The sequence below is a fragment of the Choristoneura fumiferana genome, chromosome 7 (genome assembly GCF_025370935.1).
Source record: "Choristoneura fumiferana chromosome 7, NRCan_CFum_1, whole genome shotgun sequence".
NCBI lineage: Eukaryota > Metazoa > Arthropoda > Insecta > Lepidoptera > Tortricidae > Choristoneura > Choristoneura fumiferana.
The window spans coordinates 527,141-548,589 of NC_133478.1; the positions used below are offsets into that span (position 1 = coordinate 527,141).

General features: G+C 39.9%; 1 protein-coding gene and 1 pseudogene across 1 annotated transcript in view; one reads left to right on the top strand and one right to left on the bottom strand.

Annotated features, from left to right (window-relative positions):
* The window catches only part of LOC141429464 (xanthine dehydrogenase-like), a 57,227-nt gene that overhangs the window by 11,494 nt on the left and 24,284 nt on the right, over positions 1 to 21,449 (top strand). The window lies entirely within an intron of this gene.
* LOC141429458 (uncharacterized) lies at positions 5,741 to 20,229 on the bottom strand (annotated as a pseudogene).

Here is a 21,449-nt window from a genome sequence, read left to right on the forward strand (position 1 = left end):
AAAGTTAAAACTAAGTTTACTCGTTTTTGGGCTTCACGTTTAAGAATTCTTTTATAGAATAAACACACAGTTCGCAAAGCCAAGCGTACAGTTTTTTCTTAAACATTTTAATGGGGAGTTCCTTTATGTCTTTGGGAAGTTTGTTGTATAGCTTTATACACATAAATTAGGGGCTAGTTGTGTGCTTAAGTCGAGCTTTCAGTAGAAACAGTAAGTCCCTTTATTTCGTCATGCGACATGCTATTAAAGTAAAAAGAACTTTACTAAAAGCTATAATTGAAAAGAAAACTACCTACTTATGCAGATTACTGGACGCGCATCGGACTCTGACAGGATTATTGAGACAAAGACTCAAATATACGCCGCTTTCACTCAGCCATATTACTGAGAAGATTAAATAATAGTGTAACGAAAGAAAAGCATGCAATTTTATTTTAATAAAAGCACACAATAAACAATTACCTACCAGCAACATACAGGAAAGTTTCACATCATACTTTGGCTGTCAACTAAAATAAAAAATCCAATCGCCCCCACCATATTTTTCCACAAACACCTTTAACAAACGTCGAAACAGAGCAAAAATTAAGATGCAAAAATTATATATTTCTACAAGCTTTCTTGCTATTCAATACAATCGTAGAAGTAGGTGAAATTATACTCGCAATGTTTTATTCTAACAAACTGTATGTAGTTATATAAGAATAAATTACAAATGTAATCAAAGTGACATTAGTTCATATTGAAAATCATTTGCTATTATTAAAAACACTTTATTTATTTAACAAAAAAAATATTTCCCAACACCTCATACATGTTTTATTCGAAATGTTTCGCAAAGTTACAAAACCAATTCAGATTCAGCAACTTTATTAAATGCTAGTCTTCCTTTTACAATTAATCGTCAATTTATAATCCCTATCTCCATAATTTATAACCAGAATTTGTAGCTGGCAATAGAGAATATTGCTACGCACTCTCACATATCGATACCTCCTACGTATACTGGTACAAGTGACAAATTTCTGATTTTTAGTTTTTTGCAATTTTGTGATTAATATTTCCTTATTTACCTACCACAAAAAATTTGCACGGATATTCCTATTAGTTTTGGAAATAAAGTGACGTATATGAATGCATCTAACACCGTTTTGCTAATCGGTACAGGGTATACTGAGGCAACCGACATGCACCACTATACGCGGCACCGATATTGTCGCGGGGCGGGGAAGTCCAGTGTAACTGGCAGTTGCCTCAGTGTACGCGCTAGCCGTCGCTGCGTGCGGACCGTTTAAACTGTTCTACGAACACATAATTTGATAGTATATATAAAAAAACATGTTTTGGTCTGACAATTGCGGAGGGCAAGACCACAATAGCCGTATTTCTCATAGACATTCATGGAAACTAAATCCAATGTGAAACCTTTTCGTGATCTATTTCGCTATGATTTCTTTGGCAAATGTATGGGATGTCAACATAACATTGGTAGTACAACGGTTCCCCACTACCAGTACGTGATTCAGTTTCCTCGGCTATAACCTACATGTACGCGTGCTATAAATATAACATTGCAGTATTACATTGCATTCTGGTAGTTGAGCATCCCCAAAAGAAGGCGAAGGCAAGCATGCTTTAATTAAAATGAGAACAGTAAATTTCAATATACCTACAGGTTGATAAAAAAAATCCTGTACTATACTGTAACCCATATTAGGGCTACTGATTACTAATACGATATAAGTGGAAAACATCGAAATAACAAAAAAAAACATGCAAAACTTTTTTTTTTCGAATCACAGTATTTTTCTACTTAGATCATATTAGTAATTAGTAGCCCTAATGTGGTTTAAAGTATAGTACAGGTTTTTAATAACCCCTATGCACATTTTTTTATACACACCTAAGAAATGGTACCTGGCTATGTAATGGCGAAAACGGCTAAACGTATGAAGTTATAGAAGTTTCCCAAGACTCAGAAACAGACACAAATTTAAATCTATTGTCAGAAGACATTAATATATAAGGCGTATTATTAAAATTAATGATTATATCATGGATAGGGAAATTTGGAAATAATTCCGATCCGCATTGGCGAGTGCTTACTCCAATAGCGAATTGAGAACTGTTTTAAATATGTAGTTGTGCTAAATACTTGTGATGTATAGATATCACTAAATATGATTGTAAATCTGTTTACAAATATATACTAGGTTTATTGCCAGACTCTTCTCAACAGAGGTTTTTTCGAACCGGTGGTAGATTTTTTTTACATTCATAAGTGCTTGTTACAATCTAAATTGAATAAAGATATTTGACTTTGACTCAATATTTCATGTCAAAGCTTGGCTTAAGCAAAGTGTGTGCTAATCAGACTCGCGCACGAAGGGTTCCATACCATCTATACAACTTCATTAGGATTAGCAAAAAACGGCAAAAAATACATTTGTTGTATGGGGGCCCTTAAATATTTGTTCTATTTTTTGTTATATATATATTATATCGACTACAGTTATACATAATCTGTGAAAATGTCAACTGTCTAACTATCATGGTTCATGAGATACAGCCTGGTGACAGACGGACGGACAGCGAAGTAGTATATAGAAGTAGGGTTTCCGTTTATACCCTTTGGGTACGGAACCCTGAAGAGGCACAAAAAGCTAAACCGTTATGTGGATACAAATGGGTACGATGCGATATATGTATCACATGAGGAACCTTTCACAATAAAATACGAGTACACATTTGAACAGGAATACAAATCCATTGAATGTGCTTCCATTATTTAAAGCACTTAATACAATTACTTTTCTTAATAAAACCATTTTATATTTCAAGTGAGGTTTTTTATAAAGGTATATTTCTGTGTTTTGTATAGCACGTTTAAAACATTACTAGCGGTATATTGGTACAAGTGGCATGCTAATGTTAGCGTATATTGATGCAAGTGATAAAAACGTTTATAAATCAATAGATGAAGGTAAAAGAGCATCTGTTTTATTGTTCATTGCAAGCCATATAGTATTTCATCTAAAAATTCATATACAATATAAAAATATCGTTAGATCAGTAATCTACGCATTACGCCGTATACTGGAGCAAGTGGTAATTAGCTCAGTATACCGCACAACTACAAGATGTAAAATACGCGTATAGTAGTGTATCTGCAATTTTCTCAAAAACTATAAGAAATTTCAAAATTCCATGAATACAGGTAGAAAGCAAATATTTTCTTTGGAACCAATGCAAAATTTGAAAAGTTATATCATCAAATGAGAAAGTTACAGGTTTGGAACCTTTGAACAGCTCTCCTGTAAATTTATGATTATGCACTTGTACCAGTATACGTAGGAGGTGTCGATATAATACAAGTGATCAAGATTTGTAGATGTATTTTCGATATGGTTTCACGGGATACCCGTAAAAGTAACAAAAGTGGAGTTGAAACAAAAATTACAAAAAGTCTCCACGAACCAATCATAATTTGATTGCTTAGTAGCGACATCTCTTGTCTGGGTGAGCAGTTGGTTCCGAAAGAGTGTGACGTCTGTCGACGCAACGTAGATGTCGCTAGTGCTGCTGCTTAAGTAGCAAAATAGAAATAAGCAACCTGAGATATGTATGCATAGGAAAAATTGGTGTCTAGATTCCTGTCCAGCAGTGGTGTAGGTAGGGGTTATAGCGCGCAGCACGGAATGCTGAGGACCTGGGTCGATTCCCAGTGCTGGTCTCTTTTTCTGGTTTTTCTGTGCATCCATGTCTCAGTTTGTATTTTCGAGATCAAAATCACCTCAAGTTGCATCAAGATGCAACGAAATTAAAAATCACGATAAGTAGCGGCTACTTCGCTGTTAAAAAAAAAATTATAACTAAAAATTGAACCGACTACAAAAATCCATGATAATAATTTTATACCAGTTTGAAGTCGGTCGGTGCCTCAGCACGAGCCAGCAGGAGTGGACCTATAGTCATCTACCTTAATTACGCACTTAATATTGGGCTTCAAACACTCCTGCTGGCTCGTGCTGAGACACCGACCGACTTCAGACTGAGGGAAATTTATTTTCATGGTTTTTTGTAGTCGGTTCAATTTTTAGTTATAATTTTTTTTTTCACGCTTTTTGGTCTAAGTAAATAATATAGGATAAATAAATAAATAAATATCACGAGACAAACCAATTGACCCAGTCCCAAAGTAAGCTTAGCAAAGCTTGTGTTATGGGTACTAAGCAATGGTTAAATATAATTATAATATATAGATACATACGTAAATACATATTAAACACCCAAGACCCGAGAACAAACATTCGTATGTTTCATACAAATATCTGCCCTGACGCGGGAATCGAACCCGGGACCTCAAGCTTCCTAGTCAGGTTCTCTAACCACTAGGCCATCTGGTCGTCAAGATACCAATAGTTTAATATCAACTGCTCGTCACCTTTTACGAACGATTGCTTTTTCCGATGCGGAGACGTTCATTATTGACCTGGTGCTTCGGATCACCACCCGTTTTACCATATGCATTACAAGGAGCATAAATTGCTTAGCAACTGTGTCAAAGTAATTAAAATTCAACCCGTGAAAATACTTGTTATTGAGTAGTAATTCCGATGGTCAACTGTGGTCTTCATCATCAGTTTCACTTCACCAAATGATGATTTTCAATAGCAAATGCACGAGTTACTGCTAAATATATCCAAATTACCATAGGTGTCCCTACAATATTTGAAGAGTTCCCTCGATTTCCTTAAGATCCGATCATCAGATCCTAATTTGCTGCTTATGGGACCTAATTGAAAGCATTCCTAGACGAACTAAAAAATAAAATTTCAAATCGGTTCATAAATGACGGAGTTCTGAGGTAACAAACATAAAAAAAAATACAACCGAATTGATAACCTCCTCCTTTTTTGAAGTCTGTTAAAAACGGTGACGGTACGGAATCGCAGCATCGTATGCGTACCGTTTTTATCGCATGCCCTCCATGCGCCCTCCATACCGCTGCTCAAAATACGCCGATGGTGCGGAATTACAGTGACGTGCCGTAAAAGTCACGACTTTTGGTGGAGAGCATGCGGTAAAGTCCTGACGTTTACGGCACGTCACTGCGGTTCCGCACCATCACCGTTTTTTAAGTAGTGGTGTGTCCGCCTCTTTATGCAGTTTACTAGCTTTTGCCTGCGGCTTCGCCCGCTTGGAATTCGGTTATCACGCGCTGTTCCTTCGGGAGCTGTGCATTTTTCCGGGATAAAAAGTAGCCTATTTCACTCTCTGGCCTATAAACTTTCTCTATGCCAAAAATTACGACGATCCCTCGCTCCGTTTCGACGTGAAAGACGGACAATCATACAAACACACACACTTTCGCATTTTTAATTATTAAGTACTAACCGTTACCCGTAACGCCGTAAGCGTGTAAATCGTTTATCGCTATCCGGCGGGAACTATGCAATTTTCCGGGATAAAAACTACTCTATGTCCTTCTCTGGGTTTCTAACTATCTTTATACCGAATTTCATCTAAATAGGTTCAATGGTTTAGACGTGATGAAGTAACAAACAAACAAACAAACAGAATTACAAACTTTTGCATTTATAATATTAGTGGGATGGATGTTTTATGATCTCGTTAATAATTTCTTGACAAAACTGATTTCTTGTCAATTTCATGACGGGAAAACTTTTTGAGAAATACTCTGGTGGTAATATGATACATTCTGCGTTGTTATCTTCTGTCAGTGAAACATGTACTCGCTGTATTTGGTTGCTGTTGCTAATTGTATAGCTTCTCTGGTATAAGGTCCGTCTAAAACAAGGAATAAATTCAATTAAACGGCTGTTTACCTTAGTCCGATAAAAAAGTGGTAGTCGCAAAGCCTTAATTAAACGCTATGATGCGTGCAAGTTACATGATTTTTCCCGTAAATCTAAACTAGACTTATATTAAGTAACAAGCAAAAATCAGGATTACCAATCTGAAACCACTGGTCGGCGGGCAGGCCGGCGTCGAGTCTGGCGGCGACGATGGCTTCCCGCATGGCGAAGGGAACCGACACAGACATGCAGATAGGCGGTTCTCCGATTGCTACAAAAATAAATCATGAATATGTAGCGGCCAAATTCGAGTCGGATAACGCACCAAGGATTCTTATAAAAAATTATAGAAGGAACATTATAATATGCTATAAACAGCCTTAGATTCATAAAAATCCTGGTTGAGTCGCAGAAGGATGAGTATTTTGCATTTATCTCGACGTTTGTCAATTGTGTTTGATTCTTTATTTGTGTAAATAAGAATACAATAAACAAAGGAATGCTCTGAAATAACTTTAAAAAAAAAATGTTGATTACAAAAGTATAGCGTAAATATTTAAGATTGCACATTCACTGAATGAATAACTTAGCAAGCAATCGTTCGCCGAGACAAACCGATCGTCACTAAACGAACACGTTCACTTGCTCAAGTGTTTCCATTCACCGAACGAACGAACCATTGCTCGCTGAAAACTGTTCAGAACACGTAAAAACGCGACTTTAAGATGGTAAAAGAATTTCTTGGTGTTCCCAAACTCACATTTGGCGCCAAAAAGACGGGGCTCTGAATAAGAATTGCTCCTGAAATAGACGCGGAAATCCCGCGGGATGTCCCTGGCCTGCGGCACGTAGTAGTTCCAGGTGCGGTCTGTCAGCAGTTCCCCCAGTAGTGGAGTCGAAGACGAAATGCTCACTCGTCCAGTACCCGAGACCCATAGTAAACGCGCCTTCTACCTACAAGACAAAAGTTTTTTATTGTCTCGTATTTTATTAGTATTGTTATCGTATGTTTGCAAATAAGGAGCTAAGCAGCTAAGGAGTGGAATGCTCAGCCAGATTCTGTGTTCCCTGATGGCTACAATCTAGGCGTCTTCAAATCTAGAGTGAATAGACATTTATTAGGTAAGCGTGCTCAATCTTCGGCCACATCTTTGCTTAACATTAGGCATGATTGTGATCAAACGCAACCTTATTTTTGTGTAAAAAAAGTTTGTCTCTTTCTTTCTCTATCTTTGCTTAACTTATGTCACAAGGCTCACCTGACCGATATCAATCCACGGGCTAACACTGAGTCCAGCATCCTCCAGTAAATCAACCCTCAGCACCTCCCACTCGCCGGTGAGAACGTCTATTTCCACTTCTGCGAGCGTCACACCGAACACTGGCACCTTTTGGCGATCCGCCATAGACACATAACCATGCGTCTGCAGGTCTACATCGGCCTCGAACGCCGCCTTCACAATTGCTTCCCACGACGCACCAACCATGTTTTCTTTTATGGGAGCCAATCGCCGCAACAGTTCCTCACAGCAACGTTGAACACCGATTCCAATATTGATAGATGTAATACTCCCTACTGAGCCCGAGCTATTGGGAGTTATAAACGAAGTGTTCGCTTTGATTTGGATCTTTTCAACTGGTATTTTCAAAAGGTAGGCAGCTATTTGAACAGCTTTAGTATTGATCCCTTGGCCCATCTCGACACCACCAATGACCATGGCAACAGTGCCATCATCGTGGAAAACTGACAAGTTAACGTCGATGTTTTGACCGCCGGTGGGCTGCCAACGCATTAAAGAAAACCTTAGTCCTCGCTTCTTCCATCGGTTCTGAGAATTAAAACTGTTTACCGCCGCCCTTCTGTCTGCATACTGGGCTTCAGTCTTTACTCTCTCCGCCATCCCTCTCAGGTCGGTAGAGCCAGGGTCTAGATTCCGCAATCTGACTTCGAGTTGATCCAAAGATAATTCGTAAGCAATGCGCTCCATCATGAATTCAACTGAAGCGATAGCTTCAAGGGTACCTGTGGACGTTACGAAATATGTTTTCACAAATTACCGTACAAGTAAGCCATACTTAACTACATATCAAAAGTCGAAGCGGATTCTTGAAAAATCTACAAAGTACTGAAGCGCAACTCTCAAGAAAATGCTGTACACTAATTTCATTATTGTCCGATTAGAAACTAAAAAAAAAGTAAAAAACTAATATAAAATAAAAACAAAACTTTCCTAAATAAAAATAAAAAAGTTTTAAAAACGAAATAACGGCGAAGATCTGGAACCAGCTTGCTGCGGCAACATTCCCGGAGCAACATTCCCCTCGTGTTGCGGGTGTCCATGGGCGACGGTGATCGCTCTCCATCAGGTGACCCGTCTGCTCGTTTGTCCCCGCTTATATATATATATATAAAAAAACGATCGTTTTCACCCGGCCGGTGAATGAATGCTGTGCACGGTGGGTGGGTGGCGACCATCAGTTCGGATCATTCACGGATACAGCATTAACAACCTCCAGTAGCTGACGCGACTTGCACGAGGTGGACGCCTTTTAAAAAAATAGATGAACAGCGCTAACTGCGTTCACCTTTATCCCGCATCCCGCATCCCGCATCCCGCTCCGTGTACCCGCGCCAGCTAGCGTAGGCCCTGAGACGCCACGCCGGGCCGTATCAGATCAAGAACGACAGGGCCTTAGAAGACCTTAATTTACCTGGCGCCCGGCACCACGTGTTGCTGGCGGTGTCCGTAGTCACGGTAAACAATTTGAAGTTCCAGCGCGTCTTTGTGTAGCAGTTGTAATAGTTGCCTATAGCGAGCATGTACAATGGCTCATCGACCAAGTATCCATTATCCATGTACAGGTTCTCGTTGCAATATTGAATTCTTCCTAATTTGTCGACAGCCACCTGAACAAAATGAGTGTTATTAAAAAAAAACCGGGCAAGTACGAGTCGAAGTTGAGTGAAAAAGGTTCCGTACGATATATATATTTTTTTTAAATGGGTCCCACTGAAAAACAGCGTTGCGGTTTGCCATAACATTATGCTGAGTGGGGCCCACTTTATACTATTCGATGTTATTTTTATTCTTTCCATCCAATGTATTTATATGTGTAGGTATCGAATATGTGTACATAAATTTTTCTCTCTAATAAATAAATAAATAAAATTGAAATTGTGCACCTGGTAGTTTTTAGTTTTTGTGTAGTCTTTCTAGACTGAGTGATTTTGAAGATAACGGGGGTTCAATTTTTCCTGTGACAGACGGACAAACAGATAGATGAACATACACTAGCGATCGTATAACCCTTATACTATAAGGGTTCTATTTCATCAATTCATCATCATCCTTTAAAGCACCTCAATATTATATCTCTCATGGGACACTTGACACCAATTGACCTAGTCCCAAACTAAGCAAAGCTTGTACTATGGATACTGCTCGTAGGCAACGGATAAACATAAATAATATATAGATAAATATATACTTAAATATATATGAAACATCCAAGACCTGAGAACAAATATTCGTATTATTCATACAAATATCTGCCCCGGCGGGAATCGAACCCGAGACCTTAAGCTTCATAGTCAGGTTTTCTAAACACTTAGCCATCCGGTCGTCTAAAAAAACATGATTATAAAATTATTTAGTAGGTACCTATAATAAATTTAAAAAAAATACACAAAAGTGAAGCCGTGGTGGCCGAGTGGTTTGACCTATGGCCTCTCAAGCAGAGGATCGTGAGTTCAAACCCCGGCTCGCACTTCTGAGTTTTTCGAAATTAATGTGCGGAATTACATTTGAAATTTACCATGTGCTTTACGGTGAAGGAAAACATCGTGAGGAAACCTGCACTTACCTGCGAAGCAATTCAATGATGTGTGTGAAGTTCCCAATCTGCACTGGGCCCGCGTGGGAACTACGACCCAAGCCCTCTCATTCTGAGAGGAGGCCTGTGCCCAGCAGTGGGACGTATATAGGCTGGGATGATGAAACAAAAGTAGCGACATAGTGTCTTTGGCCTTTAAGGCGACTCAGCCCAAAAATATACCTTACCTCATAGTCAGTGGAACATGGCAATCTCTTGCCGATGGCCTTGTAATGCGTCGCGAGTGGCAGTATGATGCGGCAGGGTCGCTCCAGCTTGTGTGTCACCAGCGCGCACGCAACTGCCACTTGACTGCTGCGCGTGATTTTCTCTCCATAAGCGCCTCCTAGTCGACGGACATACACGTCGATTCTAAAATAAGTTATTAAAAAAGTCTAAATTAAGATAATAGCTAGATAGAAAAAACCTCAGCAGCGATGTCCATTCCATATTTCACATGTGCGAGGTACAAAGGAACGTTTAAACCGCACGGTGGAAGAGCACCAATCAACGAGATGGTGCGGGGGAAAACCACTCTTATGCTGAGTTCTACGGTGATGGAACTTAGCAGCTGGGATGAGATCAAAGAGTTCGTCGGAATACTGCTCAACTAACTAACGTATCTGCGTAGGGCCAAAGGAAACTTGATTCCCAGAAAGTATTGGATTGCCGATAATACGAGCTGTCCCGCTGCAGTCGATCAAGTGGAAGCAGCTGATACTGAGGGGCTCCAGCCCAAAGGTGAGAGCAATACACGAAGTGAGGACGAACCTGAGCCTTGTGGAGCTGTAGGCGATGGCTCGTTTCGAAGTATCGCTTTGCACAATTAAGAACCCTTAACATCCTGGCAGCAATTTTGGCTTTATTTTCCACATGATCACAAAATTGGATATTGCTCGAGATATCCACACCCAGGATTCCAATACTCTCTAAGACCTTCAAAGGCAGGTTCTCGAAACGCGGTGCTACAGTGAATGTTTTTTTTTGCGGTAAACGCATAAACTTGTGTCTTGGAGGGGTCGAACCTGACTAGGTTGAATTGACCCCATTCAGAGACCCTTTCCAGTGCGAAATCTAGGTCAGACACAAAGTTTGTTTCATCTCTCATCTAATTCCACCCCCGTGAGATTGGTCCTACCGGTATAGCAAGTGTCGCCGGTACACTATCATCCGCATAGCAAGGAATACTGTAAACGTCCAATAAATCATTGATATGCAGAATAAATAGTGTCGGCGACAATACGCAACCCTGAGGAACACCAGCATTCACAGGTTTTAAGTCGGAGCACGTACCGTCCACTGCAACCCTAATGCTCCGGTTTTCGACAAAGCTGGCAATCCATGAACACAATCTACTGGGCAGCCCGTAAGATGGTAGTTTTGACAGAAGCGCCCTGTGCCACACCCTGTCAAAGGCCTTAGCAACATCCAAACTAGCTACCACCGGCTGAGCGATGGCGACGGAAACCGTATTGGCGATCAAAATTTCACGGAAATCGGTGAGGTGTGGTGTAATTACAAACAAACAAATGAACTCACTTTCCCCTTTATAAGTAAGGATTTACGTACTTGTTTTCTGGTATCTTGAGTGCCTTAGAAATCATGACTTGCGTTAAATCCAGGAACTGCGTAGTCGTGTACGCTTCGAGACCTTCCTCCGTGGGCTTCGTCACAGACACTATCGTCTCCATACAAAAGAAATGCTGCTGGTATACAGTCACATTGCCTTTGATCACTTTAAATAAGTTATTTCCTTTGGCACCACCTTCATTGTGACCTACCATATTCACTCTGTTCGAATCATTTTTAGCTTCTTTTACGTCAAAAACAGGTCTTCTAACATTTTTGTATTTAACGTGTACAAGTTTAGCCCCATATTCGGCAATATATCTTGTTTCAGCAACCACAACTCCGATGACCTGTCCGTTGTATTTGACAGGGCCAGAACAGAATAGTTCTTCTGGCGAAAGTGATAAAAGTTTAAGATCACCCGGGGTGAACGCATTGACTCCAGGAACATCTTGGTACGTGTAGACAGCCACAACTCCTGGATGACGCTATAAATCATACAATGATTTGAACATACGCTCTAATAACATCTGTAATGACGTTTTAGCTCTTATATGGGGTTTGTTATTGGTAGTTTTTACCAAGTTATATACGACACGTTAATAACACAAAACAGGTGGGTTAAGGTGAGAAGTATTTTTAGTAAATTAGATTATCGCATATTTTTTGTAACAGATACAAATAAATAAGCGTGTTATTATAATACAATACAGTACAATGACTCTATATTGTACACCAGAAATAATGAGCAATAGCAATAGTAAGCATTAATGTTGCTGTAAAAGGTTTTTATTTAATTACTTTCAGGTTTTCAGTTATTTAAATGGAATCTTGTATAGTAATGTAAATCTAGTCACTGTACTATACTGTTAACATGATAATGTCGCACGACTCACAAGTGCGTCACCAACGTCAACGCTATCGATGTCTCCGGACGGCACGGTGGCAAGCACGAATGCTCCAAACACCTCACGCGGGAGACTTGGTTTGTCCTCCGTGTACGGAGCCTCGCCAGCACACTGCACCTGAAAGCCATGAGAAACAAACCATTTATGGTGAATGTTTTTACTAGTACTCGTATAGATAACTTATTTCGCTTATGTACTAATTAATGACAGTAACTAGCTTAAATTAAAATTAAATTATTTCAAGAACAGACTCATATACAATTCGAAAAATAAAAATTAAATAATAATACTAAGACACACTAACATACAAGTAGCATACAAGTACAGTCGAGGGCACAAAATATACACAGCATCAAACATACATGGTTGTGTATTGATATTCCCGAAGTCTCGGTAACGTACATATAGCTTGGCGTAGCTTAGCCCTTTGCAGAACTCATTATCCACTTTTGATTTAGCAAAACCTAATCCTATTATATACACAGTCGAACAAACTGTTTCATTTAAGTACCAGGGTGGAACCTTTTAAAAGGTAATAAATTTCACTAATTTCCTAAGTGGTTGGATTAGTTTGACAAAACAGATCTATTTTTAACAGACTTCAAAAAATGAGGAGTTAAATAATGCGGTGGTTTACTCTCGCTTTCCATACCGCAGTGCTAAAGTCCAAAATTCAGAGCTATCAAAAAAGAGCGCTGCTTCTCACTCTCGCAGATCTCTTAGTTGTCTTTCTCGACACCATGGGAAAAAGATGAGTCCGTCCTATTGTTAAACCAAGCACGCCTTTTAAAATCAAATCTCACCAGCGCTTCGACCTTTGTGATGGGTTCGTTCAGCGGGTACAGCTTAGGGTTGGTGGAGACGAATTGGCGAGAGCTGGAGACTGGACGTGCTTGGCTTAATGTCACTGCTCCTGAGGCGTAGCGCGCAGCCACGGCGCCGGCAGGACTCAGCTGCAGCAGGCCCTAGGGACCAAAATTGACCGTGCGTCTATCAAAACTATGGATAGTATTGCACTCAGTCAATAGTTAGTATTTTAAGTAACTAGTGTTAACCTTAGCATTTTAGCCACTACCATGGGATTTCCCACCAATGTTTGTCTATGTGGTACACAGGTGTCGTGATACCAGCATCATCTAATCACCCGTGGCAGCATCAATGTTTGTCTGTTTGTAGCATCGTAGCTCTCAAACTCAAATGTACCGATATTGATACGGTTTTCTTAAATGAAAGCGAGCTTCCTTGTGATGGTCGTTTACTATATTTCTTTGCAATCGATTCAGCCGTTTTTGAGATATTGAACTTTGAAATTACAATTGTTTTCACCTTTTCTAAGTTGGTCAGGTTATTATTGTACAGTCAGCAGCAGAAGTCGATGAGCGGTTACGGTGCTCAAAATTATCAACACACGACTCTACTGCCACAGTAATACGATAGTTATCATCATCATCATGTCAGCCGAAAGACGTCCACTGTTGGACATAGGCCTCCCCCAAGGCTCTCCACTTAGACCGGTCTTGTGCTTTCCGCATCCACCGCAATCCCGCGGTCTTAACCAGGTCGTCGCTCCATCTTGTTGGATGTTCGCCATTCAAGAACATTCTCACCCCATCGGCCATCAGTGCTACGAGCAATGTGCCCCGCCCACTGCCACTTCAGCAGGGCTACTACGAAACTCGAAGTTCGTGTCGTGCGGTCCCTCTCACACTTATACTATTTAACACGAGAGCAAGAGGGACGGTACGACACGAACTTCGAGTTTCGTAGTAGCCCTGCTGTTTCGTAATTCTTCGGGCTATATCGGTAACTGTAGTTCTACCGCGGAATACGATAGTGTTTAGATCATTTTGAACACCACAACCACTCCTTTACTTCTGCTGTCGACTGTAACCACCTTTCGTATCAAACGTGTCTTGAACTAAAACTCACTTTGTAAAACAAATTAACAGCGAGGTTCTTTCTGTACGCCACCGACGGTTCCGGCGGATTCTCCACCACCACCAATTCCTTCTCCAACACTTTGATGCCTCCCTGCAGGGTCATATTGTCAAATAGCTTTCTCCCGACCAGAAACCTTTCGGTAGCTCTCGCGTGTATGAATTGAGCAGACAACCCTCCATATACCAGTCGCGCCTCCAGCACAGTATTCATTGAGTCTAACTTGTACAAATACGCTGAGTGGACAATGGCGTGGGCGTTTTCAGTGCGTGGCATAATCTGAAAATTAAAACTACAATGCAACACAATTCAATTCGGTACAATGCATAGCAATAGCGGTAGCATGCAATCGGTTGCAGCAGCCACCGAGTCGCGTTGCTTCTAGGAAGAAGGCCCACGAATTAGCCCGAAATATATCCAGCTGTAGGAGAAGGGGTCAGATATTATCAAGAACACCCGGGAGTAATGCTGTTTTAAGCTGTATTTCGGTACTTAATCAATTCAATGTCAATCAATTGAACAAAATACTTCCTTAACGTAATTAATACTAATTACATCTTATGAGCAAGCCTTTTCACAAAATAAATGTTTTTACCCCATTATGGTATTGAAGCTTATTATTATAATCGCGTTTTTCTCCAATTTTACTTATTCGACACAGAAACAGGTAAGTTTAGGTTTAGGCCAAAATCACAGAAGTAGAAGTTCTTCTAACGTGAACCATAGTGGGAGAAAAAGCATTTGGGAAAAAAGCGAATGGAAATTTGCTAACAGGAAATAACGATCCTGGTAAATTTTAACCAGCCCGGAAGAGTAAGATTCAATCTAAGAAATTTTTGATTATTTTATAAGTAGTTATGGTTGTTATTAAAATTGTAATGGGCTTAATTTTATTACCTTGAATGAGACAAATCTATATTCTTGACTCAATGGTGGAAGCAAAACATTCTGTATGACTTTTCCTCGCATATCTACGTTGAGAAATGCTTCTGGAGTAACTTTTAAATATTTACTCCGAGAATCCACTGGAAATTAAACAATAATACGATTAATAATAAATAACATATTGTTAAAAAAAACAAACACTTTTTTGTCTTCTTGTTTGGATAATCTTATGAATTACGAAGTATTAATTCTTCTTATTCTTTAGGTGCCATCTCCTACCGGAGGTCGGCTATCATTAACTGTTATACTTATCTTTGATACAGCAGTTCGGAACAGGGTACAGGGATCTTGTGCTAAGGGTGAACCATGTCCAGAGATTTTCTTTAAAATAGAATTATGTCTTTAATATAGTACATTGCTCCCGAATAACACTTCTCTACTCTAGCTGGATGCGAGCTTGGGTTGGGACCAAACCCTCTGCTTGAGAGGCCATTGTTTAAGTGCTAGTTTTAGTTCATAGTTTTAGGTGGTACTAATGGAGTAAATTTAGTTTCTTTCTTTCTTTCTTTCATTGGTCAAACGGATGGACAGATTTGTATGGAAGATAATGTAGTGGTTCTTAGACTCTTATCTGTTTTTCTAAAATTGGATCAGCCGTTTTTGAAATATTGAACTTTGAAATGTCAATCTTCCGGGTTATTCGACTTTCCTAAATTGTTTAGGTTAGAATAGCTTAAACAATTTAGGAAAGCCATGTAATAATTATATTTTTGGTCACCCTACTTAGATACGGGGTAAACCCAATGAAATTGCAAAAATGCCGAATAAAACAAAGTAATTTATTTAACTCCGTTCGGTTACACTGAGTCACTTATCCCCCTTAAAAATAGGGTAACTTAAATAGTGTATTCACTAACTTAAACAAAGTTTGGTAATTGTTTGTTGAAGTTTAGCTAATCACTTTGGTATAAGTAGTTTTAAATCCGGAATTAATCTGAATTGGCTTATTAGATTAGATTATTGAATTAGATTTCGGTTCGAATTGATATATAAAAAAAAGAATTTTACTAATCCTATCCTACCAAAGGAAGGCACAGATACGTAGGGAATTAGAATAAGTAAAAAAAAACTTACAAATAGTGATGTAGGCGCCAACAGCTTCCAGTAGAAGGAAGACGTCTGACTGAAAATCACGGTGCTGATATTTGACCATGAGATTACCAGCGATTGTTGCCAACTAAAATTAAAAAAAAAGCTGGTCAACCCTGAAGTTCTTCTGAGCGGGAACGGAATTAACAAAGTTGTTTAATGATCATCAGACCCCGGAAAAGGTGAGCTATTCTTGGTTCACTAATGTTTCGCACCTAAAGTTTGGCAACCTGATTAATTTCGCAACTTTTCATTTCGCAACCTGAAACAGGAAATATTTCAACATTTTTATAAAACTAACCTAAAGGGTAAAAAGGGAAAAAACGATGGCTCTGAAATAAATCCTCAAATATTTACAGTTTTAGAGTTTGAAAGAAAGAAAGAAAGGTTTATTTTGGCTCCATAAGTACCACCTAAAACTAAGACTAAACTAGCACTAAAACTATGTTACTTGGTGACACGGCAGGATACCAAAAAGGGTCTCCACTCAGCATGTGTTGCCGGACATTATGTGCAGTAACGCTGGTTTTCTGTGGAGCCCAATTTGCGAAATTAAAAGTTGCGAAATGAATCAGGTTGCCAAACGTTAGTTGCGGAATGAACGGATACTGCTGTTCTTACATCAATAATCTCATTGTGTAGCTACTCTTAAATCCTGAAAGTAGTTAATAAAAAAAACTTTATTCAATATGATTAAGCTAAAATGACGATACATTGCAAATGAAACTAAAATAACAATACACTGGAAAAAATAGTAACAAAAAACATTTATTGAATCAGGCGTTACTTTGCGGAGGTCCATATCAATGAACTAAAATAATTTCTTCGCTCACCCGCGACCTTATGCTAGCTAAGTTTATGCAAGATATGCGTGTTCATGCAGTTCCTCCACCTCCGTCAGTGTAGTGGTGGTGGTGATAGACGGGTTCGTGTGATTCTTACAGTGTGGAGTGCATAAACTTAGCTATCGAGGTCTCGAGTGAGCAAAGGAGTTATTTTAGTTCATTAAAAAACATTTATTGGAAAACAAAGGTTTACGTAAAGCCGTGGTTAGTAAATACATTTTCCGTAAGTTAAGATCTCCAGAGATCTATGGTGCGTAAGACGCCCACCAGCGATGATGAAGTGATGTTGATGAAGTAAATATCTTACATTTCTGACAGGAATATGAGCAACCATCAACAGGTGTTGTCGCAATTTCTCCAAGTACCAGAAGTAACCCTCGGTGTTTGCTACGGCTTCGAATATGTCGATAACGTCTGACAGCGTCGTTCCAGCACCCAGCACCATGTTCTGGTCAAAGCGGTATCCTTTCAGCTCACTTATCCCACTTACATCTATCAGGATCCGGGGATAGTCATCTATTGGATAAACTCCTGGACAAAAAAGTTTTTGTTACATACTCGTAAATACATTTTTAATACAAGCTTCTTTCGCTGGCTTACTCTTTGTTCAATGTACTTGCAGTGTCATCCGCGGATATCCTAAAAGGTAAGGGGCCTGATGAGAGAGTGAGCAGCACAGCCTGCTCTATTTCCAACCTCTAACTCCAGATTCCGGCACTTTGGTTGTTCTCATGAAAGTTACGAAAGTTGCTTCTTATCCTCAACTGACGAACTCGACCACTCAACTGAGTTAGTTACTAAGAGATGTCATATAAAACTGGTCTTACCTTTACCTGTATTTCCAGCCACCAGCATGTAGGACTCGTAGCCGTACCTCTGTAAGACTTCAAATATATCCCGAATGAATTGAACTCTGAACCAAAACTTGCCGTCTTTTAGTTTTATTTCTATGTTTGGTGTCACTTCCATATCTTCAGCCTGTACGACGCACCAGTCGCTCTCACTACAGTCATGTTTCTGACATATTTTTCCATCTTTCTTGCAAATGTTAAGGTCTTCAATGTCCAGTAGACACCTGGGCCTCGGGTGCATCGCTCGCGAATGTCTTGAAGGCTTCCAGTATGGGCCGGTAGCCGGTGCAGCGACAGACGTTGCTTCCGAATGACTGCTCTATCTCTAACATGGTTAGCTTTTTCTTAGACTGCAGCAGGCTGTTAATGAAATAATTATTTAAGGAAAAATGTTCTACAATTAATTCAGAATAATTTATTGAATCAGGCATTACTTTGCGGAGGTCCATATCAATGAACTAAAAAAAAATCCTTGCTCACCCGCGACTTTATGATAGTTAAGATCCACACTGTTAGAACACACACAAATCACACAAACCCATCTATCACCACCACCACACCACACAGACCCGTTTCGAACTCAACCAGAGCTCATCTTTAGAGTAACTACCTTGAATTTTTATTTTATGACTGTCTGTAAAACACGCCTTGACAGTAAATAAATTAAAATTCAAGGCAGTTTTATAGCACGATTAAAATTTATTAATATTTTGTGGGTAGTTTTGTTTTGTTTGGGAAAAAAATATACGTGGGTGTGGGTACTTAGGGAGTTACAGTGACAAATAAAAACGGTTGTTGTGGTTTGTTAGTCTAAAAACCATGGTGCATGTAGCATGGTGTACGGTTGTACTTCGTACTCTGAAGATGAGTTCTGATTGAGTTCGAAACGCGTCAGTGTGGTATGGTGGTCGTGATAGATGTGTTTGTGTGATGTGTGTGTGTTCTTACAGTGTGAAGGTGGAGGAACTGCATGAACACGCATATTTTGCATAAGCTTAACTATCATAAGGTCACGGGTGAGCAAGGAAGTTATTTTAGTTCATTAATTTGGAATATTTTACAGAAATGATTAAATATGAAGCAGTTTAAGAATATTCAATTGAAGTCAAGGAACGTTTCCACAGTATTGGTCGTTCAAACTGTACATTTTGACACAAAAATTCTGACACACCCTTAAAGGCCGGCCACAAACCTGCTGATTCTGTTCTACGCAGAAGAGAAGTGAAAAATAAAATAAATGGAACTGCTAGAATGCAATACAAAATATAACGCGTCACAATAGCTACTAACCCGGATAGGCAAGAATGTCCAGCCAGCAAGCAGTCTACAGCAACGGTTCTTAACCTTTTTGACTGGCGAAAGTGTTAATATTAATATATTTGTAGCCCGCGACCCTAACATACCGCAAAAAATGACATCAAAGTCCAATATAAAAAATAACAACATATATTTTTTGTGACGCATTTATCAGAGAATCCCTGCGACCCATCCCAACACCACCCGCGGCCCAAATTTGGGTCGCGACCTGAGGTTAAGAAACGCTGCTCTATGGGTTCCTGAGATAAAGGGTCTTTACAGACAAATAACAAAGCGATCCTGAAAGGGTTCTATTCTTTCTTTTTGAACTATTAACCCCTAAAACATAATTGAGAAATTCTCGCGACGCCGAAGTTCCCAAGACGATCCCATAGAGCTTATGGGAACGGAAGCAACAGTCTACAGCATCGGCAATCAGAACGTTCTGGCGGGGCGTGTGTGATTATGAACTTTCTTTATATTTCTCATCTAGTTTCTGATCTCTTCTTACAGAACAGAAAAGTATCAGTAGGTCTGGGACAGTTTATGTATAGTTTTATTCTCACTTTCTTCCCTGATAGCTGATACTGTACCTGTACATAGCCATGACCCATCCTGGCGAGCAGTGTCCGCACTGCGATCCGTTGTGTTCGGCGAGCGCGACCTGCAGCGGGTGGTAGCCCCGCAGGCGCCCGCCGAGCCCCTCCACCGTCACCACCTCCCAGCCCTGGCACGACGTCACCGCCACCAGACACTGCGCAAACATGCCGTGAGAGAGCGGGCGAGCCCGAGGCTAACTCACTGCTGCTGGACTCACGCGCACTGACCGAGTTGACGGCTGAGGGCGCGCGGCCGTCGCGCGCGGCGGCGACGACGCAGGTGCCGCAGCCGCCCTCGCGGCACATGTACTTGGTGCCGCGTAGCTCGATGCCGATACGCAGGTAGTCCAGCAGTGATACGTCTGAGCTCACTTCGTTCCCGACTGAAACATACATAGAATTTCAATAACCCCAAGACATCATATCAGCCAAGGATCCATCTGTTTCCCAATACCTGAATGCGGTTCACCATTGACGAGGAAGCTGACGCGGTCCATTGCGCACTGGCCTGTTAGTGCTGCAAACGAACTGAAACTTAGAACACGTTGGACAGTCAAAGATATAGGGCCTAAAATACAAAAATGTATATAGACGACTTCATGATTTAACATAAGGCCATGCATACATCTTTTATTGTGGCTCTTTGTTATACCACAGAATAATGGTTATACTTCTGGACCGATGAAATTGAAATTTACAGTACATAGGTTTTTTTTTACCATTTTCGTGAATTTTTAATTTGTGTCTTCCGGGTCGTTCCAGATGATCCTTTCGAACATCAAGAATTTGAAACATAACTTTTACATCACTACAAAGCGCGTTCGCCGTGTGCTGTGCACCATTTTGTAAATTGTTTGTTTGTTTATACTCTTTATTGTACAAAAGAGGGAATTAAGTAAATTCAAAAAGTTACAACAACAAAAAGTGCTAACTACAAAGTTGGACTCGTCCTGATTTTATTTTTTTATTTTTGCCAGCCTGCCTACTTTTAACGTTAAGTTAACCACCGACCACGTAAAATACTGTTTCTATCTTGTTTCTATACCTTGTAATTCTGTTATGTTTTTCTGTATCATAAATTTAAATTCAAAATATTTATTCCGGAAAATTTCGTATGTACATTTAGGCACACATCATCCATAGGTGCTAGTGTTATTAGAAGTATAGTTAATTATAGTACAAAGAAAATAAAAAAAAAAACGTAATTTAGTTAGGTAAGTACCATTTCTTTCTGTATCCATCCCAGCCTATATACGTCCCACTGCTGGGCACAGGCCTCCTCTCAGAAAAGCTTGGGACATAGTTACCACGCGGGCCCAGTGCGGATTGGGAACTTCACACGCACCATTGAATTGCTTCGCATGCAGGTTTCCTCACGATGTCTTCCTTCACCGCAAAGCTCGTGGTAAATTTCAAATGTAATTCCGCACATGAATTTCGAAAAACTCAGAGGTGCGAGCCGGGGTTTGAACCCACGACCCTCTGCTTAAGAGGCGATAGGTCAAACCACTAGGCCACCACGGCTTATCTCACTATGTATATTAGATTATAATTGTTAAATTTCTCATGTAAGTGAACTGTTAATATTCTTATGAGAAAAATAAATTCCTTAAATCGATCATACTACCAATGTTCGACAAATAATACTAAATACCAACTTTGTTTTATATGTAACTTACACTAATTGTTATAAGTCTGCACCAAACAATAATCGGAA